The 6,141-nt window shown below is 36.3% G+C and overlaps 1 long non-coding RNA gene across 1 annotated transcript; it reads left to right on the top strand.

Moving 5' to 3' along the window:
• The first annotated feature begins 2,711 nt into the window (after positions 1–2,711).
• Positions 2,712–4,223, top strand: LOC306652828. Its single transcript, XR_013761556.1, has 3 exons — positions 2,712–2,914; positions 3,034–3,351; positions 3,743–4,223. It is a non-coding gene; the product is annotated as an uncharacterized lncRNA (long non-coding RNA).
• Positions 4,224–6,141: the final 1,918 nt, after the last annotated feature.

Raw genomic sequence — 6,141 nt, 5'->3', positions numbered from 1 at the left:
ACATTGATGTGGCTGTGTTACTGTAGTATGCTTATGTATTTTAAGTTCTTTGGGTCTAAACTGAGGTGTGGTATAACTGGGTCAAAGGGAAGGTCTATTCCAAGTTTTCTGAGGATTCTCCACACTGCATTCCAGAGTGGCTGCACCAATTTGCAGCTCCACCAGCAATTTAAAAGTATGCCTTTTTCCCCACATCCATAGCAACATCTATTATTGTTTGTGTTATTGATAATAGCCATTTTATTTGGACTAACATGAAATCTTAGAGTTGTTTTAATTTGCATTTCTCTAATTACTAGGGAGGTTGAACACTTTTCCATATATTTATTAATCACCTATATGTCTTCTGTAAAATGTCTGCCCAGTTCCTTGGCCCATTTATTGATTGGTTTCTTTGTATTTTTGGTGTAAAGTTTTATAAGTTCTTTATAAATTTTGGAGATAAGTGCTGTATATGAAGTACTCGTAGAAAAGATTTTCTCCCACTCTGCAGGCTCTCTTTTCACATTATTGATTGTATCCTTTGCTGAGAAAAAGCTTCTTCATTTGAGTCCATCCCATTTATTAATTCTTGCTTTGATTTCTTGTGCTTTGGGAGTCTTGTTAAGGAAGTCTGATCCTAAGCCAACATGATAAAAATTTGAGCCTACATTTTCTTCTATTTGGTGCAGCCTCTCTGGTCTAATTCCTAGGTCCTTGATTCATTTTGAGTTGAGTTTTGTGCAGGGTGAGAGATAGACATTTAATTTCATTTTACTGCATATGGATTTATAGTTTTGCAAGCACCATTTGTTGAACAGGCTATCTTTTCTCCTTTGTATGTTTTTAGCTCCTTTGTCTGGTATGAGTTATTCATGTGGGTTTGTTTCTGTGTCTTCTCCTCTATATCATTGGTCTGTGCCAATACCATATCATTTTTGTTACTTCTGCTCTGTGGTATAGTTTTAGGTCTAGTATTGTGATATCTTCTTTTTTTGTGATGCTGGGGATTAGAACCCAGGGCCTTGTGCATGAGAGGTATAAGTCAGTGTTTAATGGCATACTACTTTGTTACTTTCTCTGTGCAGAGATCCCAGAGTGAGGAAATAACTAGCACAACTGACCGTGTGTACACAGGTGGAACTGAAGTTACTGCAGCATTTTTCTGTAAATCTGAAGAACGTGATTCTACTACCAAACCTATTAGTTCATTATCTGTTTCCCCTGGAGTGTGGACAAACCTGTAGATTTGTCTACTAGAAAGGAAACTAAAACAGAATCTACAAGCCAAGTGTGGTGGTTCTGGGATTGAACCCAGGGATGCTTTACTGAGCTTCATTCCCAGCCTTTTTTATTTTAAGACACAGACTTACTAAGTTACTTAAAACTTCACCAAATTTCTGAGACTGTCTTTGAAATTTTAGTTCTCTAGCTCTGCCTCACCAGCCACCCTACATGGCTTATTTTAAACATTTTTAATAGATGTTTTATTTGTAGAAAATGGTAATGTTGCACTAATAATCTAAGAGCAGGATTTTAAAAACCTTTAAAAAGTAGATTATGTGTTTTACATATCCTCATTTTTTTCTCAGATAAAAATTTCCAGTGGACAAATACTGGAGCAACTGTGTTTGAAACACAGACAATCAGTAAAGCTGGTGAAGATGAAGATGGTAATGTTGAAGAAGTAGTTCATAGTGAAGATATTATGAACCAATAGTATCATTACCAGAAGTAAATGTCAGGGACTGAAAATTTTACTAATTACTTAATTTTCATTTTAAGCTGAAAACTTACCCTGGATTGATTTGTTAGGACTATGGTTGTTTCTTTCAGAACACTTATAATCTGAAGTAGTAGCTCTATTTGTTAGACACCTGTGTTTTTGTTTGTTTATTTATTTATTTATTTTTGGTTTTGGTACTAGGGGTTTAACCCAGGAGTACTTTGTCACTATGCTACATGCTTAGTTCTTTATTTTTTTTTTATTTTGAAACAGGGTCTTTCTAAGATGCTTAGGTTCTCACTAAATTGCTGAGGCTGACCTTCAACTTGAAATCCTGCGTCTGCCTCTATACTTGATGGGATTACAAACATGTACCACTGTTCCAGGCTTAGGCATTCTACTTTTAAGTATACTTCAGGTTTTTTTCCTTATTTTTTTTTTTGTTTGTTTGTTTTGTTTTAGCAGTGCTAGGGATTGAACCCAAGGACCTCAGACATGCTATGCAAGTGCTCTATTTCAGATTATACCTGAGCCCTCTTTTAAAATTTGTATATAGATTTTGCTTTGTAATTAGTATATGTAATTGTTGGGAAGAAATATATTTTTCTTATGTTTTAAGAATATCATATTTGTTTTCATACTGTAATTCTGGGGATAAAGTAATTTCCATACTTGCCAAAGTCATTTCAGTAAAAAGTAATCTTTAACAGTTTTTGGACAAGAATGTTGTTTTAGAAAATTATTTTGTCATTTTTCAAACTCAATCAGTAGTTAGTATTTCTTTTCAAGAACCAGCACTTTTTGAAGGCTCTTAACCTGTAAAGTAAAATCTATTAATGTCCTTACAGGAAAAATCTGTTTAAAAATTTGGCTTTTTGAAATTTGTTTTGGAAATATAAGCATCAGCTTACAGATGAGGTCATCTTTTTTCATAGGTAGAAGTAAAATCTTCTACCTATGAAATGAAGAAATTTTGTTTAAAGTGAGCCAAACTTTATAGGTGGGATAGAGATGTCAGTCAGTAGAAGGAGCAAGGTGTTAGAGATGTAAAGATTATTTGACATACAATGAAGAATTACTATCAGATCCTAATGAGAAGAGACCAGATATTTAATGTGTGTGCAAACCATGTTATCACCAAAACAATGGGATTGAAAACCCTAAATATTTCAAATAAAACTTTAGTTTGGACTGCTTCAGATTATGGTGGTGATTTTCTAACTTTAAATGCTAATTTTCTTTCCCTTTTGGACTTTTCTAAAACCTATAAGAAACATAAAACAATTTATAACTTATGTTAATATTCTGATCACTTCTTTTTCCAATAGATAGAGAAGCAAAAGTGGAACAACTTGCAGTGAGATTTAAAACAAAAGAAATGGCTGAGTCTTTTAAGAAAAATTTGAAGAATTTCAGCAAAATTTATGGAAACTCCAGAAAGGAGAGGTAACTCTGGCAGCAGAGTTATCAAAGGAGACAAATCCTGTGGTATTTTTTGATGTTTGTGCAGATAGTGAACATTTGAATTACTTCCAAATGTTGTTCCTTGAACTGCTGAGAACTTCAGAGCACTCTGCACTGGAGAGAAGGGCTTTGGTTTTAAGAACTCCATTTTTCACAGAGTAATTCTAGATTTTGTTTGCCAAGTAAGTACTAACTACCTGTTGTAATTGAAATTAAAAGACTGTACACCACAGTAACTTGGGGAATTTGTGGCTTTCTTCTTGACCTCATCATGTAGTTTTCTTAAGATTTCTTTAGCTTTCCCAAATAAGAGTTGTCATTGCCACTGGTTTCCTAATTCTGCCCAGAACTTTGAAGCTTAAAAGGGTCTAAATTTCTAACACCTGAACCATGGTGGAACCTAAGGGTGGAAAAATGGACTTTTCATTTTTTATCTTCATTCACAAATAAGTATTTAATTTCAAAATGCATTCTTAAATAAACTGGGTAGTCAGGATTTAGCCTATAGTGACAACTTCTATGTATATTTATTGTTTTACTCAGAATTCCTATTAATTGAAATCTTTCTTTCAGCAGGGAGATATCACAAAATGTGATGGAACAGGAGGACAGTCCATTTATGGAGATAAATTGGAAGATGAGAACTTTGATGTTTAACATACTGGTCCTGGCTTACTCTCTATGGCCAATTGAGGCCCAAATACTAATAATTCTCCATTTTTTTATAACATTGAACAAAGCAGAACATTTGGACTTTTAGCATGTAGTATTTGGGTTTGTTAGGGATGGCATAGATACTGTGAAAAAGATTGAATCATTTAGTTCTCCCAAAGGATCTGTTAGTCAAATAATTAGCATCATAGAATGTGGCCAGATAAAAATCATTGTTTTTCATAGTAAAATTTATCTGTATAAGCAGTTGAATTGAAGCTTAATTGTTACAGACAATATGGTAATTATGTTCAGCTTTTGAAAATGAACACTTCCAATGTATAAATGTAAAATTGCAGCTTATAGTTCTTGTTATTCTTTAAAGTATCGTAATTGACCTTGCATGGTGTGAAATAAAATTTTAAACACTGGTGTATTTCAGGTGTACTTGTGCTTACATACTCCTGACATATCTGTATTAAAATGGAATAATAACTAATCTTGTTATAAGCAATAGACCTTCTCAAACGATTGAAGGAATATGATAAATGCACATTAATTTTGGTCCCTTTAAAGATATTTGAGAGATCCAAGATGGCGGTCTAGAGGGAGGCTGTGTTCCCTGTCACTCTGCAACACCAGATTCAAGCAGAGGATATCTGTTTCTCGATGAGGCAGTTTTTGCTGGTTATCGATCCCCTGCTCTTTATCCCATTTGTCTGCTGTGATCACCTGCAATCTGCAAGCACATCGATGCTTTTTTGAGAGCAGATTGCTCACTGTCAGGCATCTATCATCAGCCTTTTGCCTGCCTCTCGCCTGTCTATCACCTGCCTTACCCCTATCCATCACCCAACGCTTGAGGTTCACCTCCTGATCCTCCGACAGCTGCCAGTAGACTGAACAAAGATGACCAGTGGAGAACCAGCTGCCTGCTGCTGCCTGGAAGTTCACTGTTACAGTACCTGCAGGTTTGATTACACATGGCTGCTGCCATTTTGAGACAACAGCCAGGCCCTGTAGGATCCCTGGCCAGACTGACTGAGTCCCATCTCCAGGATCCCTCAGCCCAACCAATCACTCCCTGCATCTGGGGCCCTCAAATCAACTGACTGCTCCCTGCTGCCAGGACCCCCAGACCAACTGACTGTGCCCTATCAACTGGAACCCAAACCAACTGATTGCACCCAGCCTCCTGTATCCCACAACCACACCAAACACACCCAACCTCCAGGACCACTGCCGGACCAACTGCATCCTGTCTCTGGGACCTCCAGCTGACCACATCCACCCCTGAGATGCAGCTCCCCATTTGCCAACACATTTGAAAGCCAGAGCAGCCATCTTGGATAATCCTGAAAGCCATAGCTCCCATCTTTGGGTGGGGCAAATCCCATCCTGATACACCTGCTGGAGGCTTGAAGCTCATTGTCAGGTAACTCTCATACATCAGGCTACTGAACACTGGGAGTTTTCTTTAGTATATAACTGTTGCGCAGTAGATTTTCTTTTTTCTCCTTTTTAAAAAAATATTTATATTTTAATTTCTTTACTTTTCTTGCTTTTTTTCCTTCTGTTTACCTGTTCCCTCAGAGATGCTTTCTCCCGTATTTACATGCTAACATCTGATTTCTTTTGATTACACTCTTACCCTTTCTATTTTCTAGAACTTCTGTATATTCCTTTATTATCCCATTAACAGCCATATTTTTCATCCCTCTGCATCGTCTTTGTCCTCCATTAGAAACTGGAGACATTATTGTAAACCTGTTTGTTGTACCGAAGATAACATTTGAAAACATTTTGTTTATTATGACGATATTGTTATTGTCCCCATAGGGGCTATTTGGTCTAGGATTGCATAGTGTCTGATTTGGCAACTGCTAATACTGATCTCCCCTTAAAGAAAGGGTTTTGGAAACCTATAGGGCCACTATAAGCCTATAGGAGAAAATCTGCAATACCCCAGATCTGCAGCACTAGAGGGGAAGATACATGAGCAACATGAAAAAACAAGGGAAGAAAATGATCCAAACAAATCTAGGTTCTATAGTAATAGAATCTAATGACAGTATATTAGAAGAAATGCCAGAAAAGGACTTCAGAGTATACATGATTAAGTTGATTCAGGAAGCAAAGGATGAGATAAGAGAGCAAATGCAGGCAATGAATGATAATACCAATGAGCTGAAAGAGCACCTCCAGGAAGCAAAAGATCATTTCAACAAAGAGATAGAGATTCTCAAAAAAACAAACAAACAAACAAACAAACAAAAAAAAAAACAAATGGAAATCCTGAAATGAAAGAGACAATAAACCAA

The sequence above is a fragment of the Sciurus vulgaris genome (assembly GCF_902686455.1).
Source record: "Sciurus vulgaris genome assembly, contig: HiC_scaffold_611_arrow_ctg1, whole genome shotgun sequence".
Classification (NCBI taxonomy): Eukaryota; Metazoa; Chordata; class Mammalia; order Rodentia; family Sciuridae; genus Sciurus; species Sciurus vulgaris.
The sequence above is the reverse complement of the archived record's forward strand: the minus strand, read 5'-3'. Positions and strand labels throughout refer to the sequence as shown.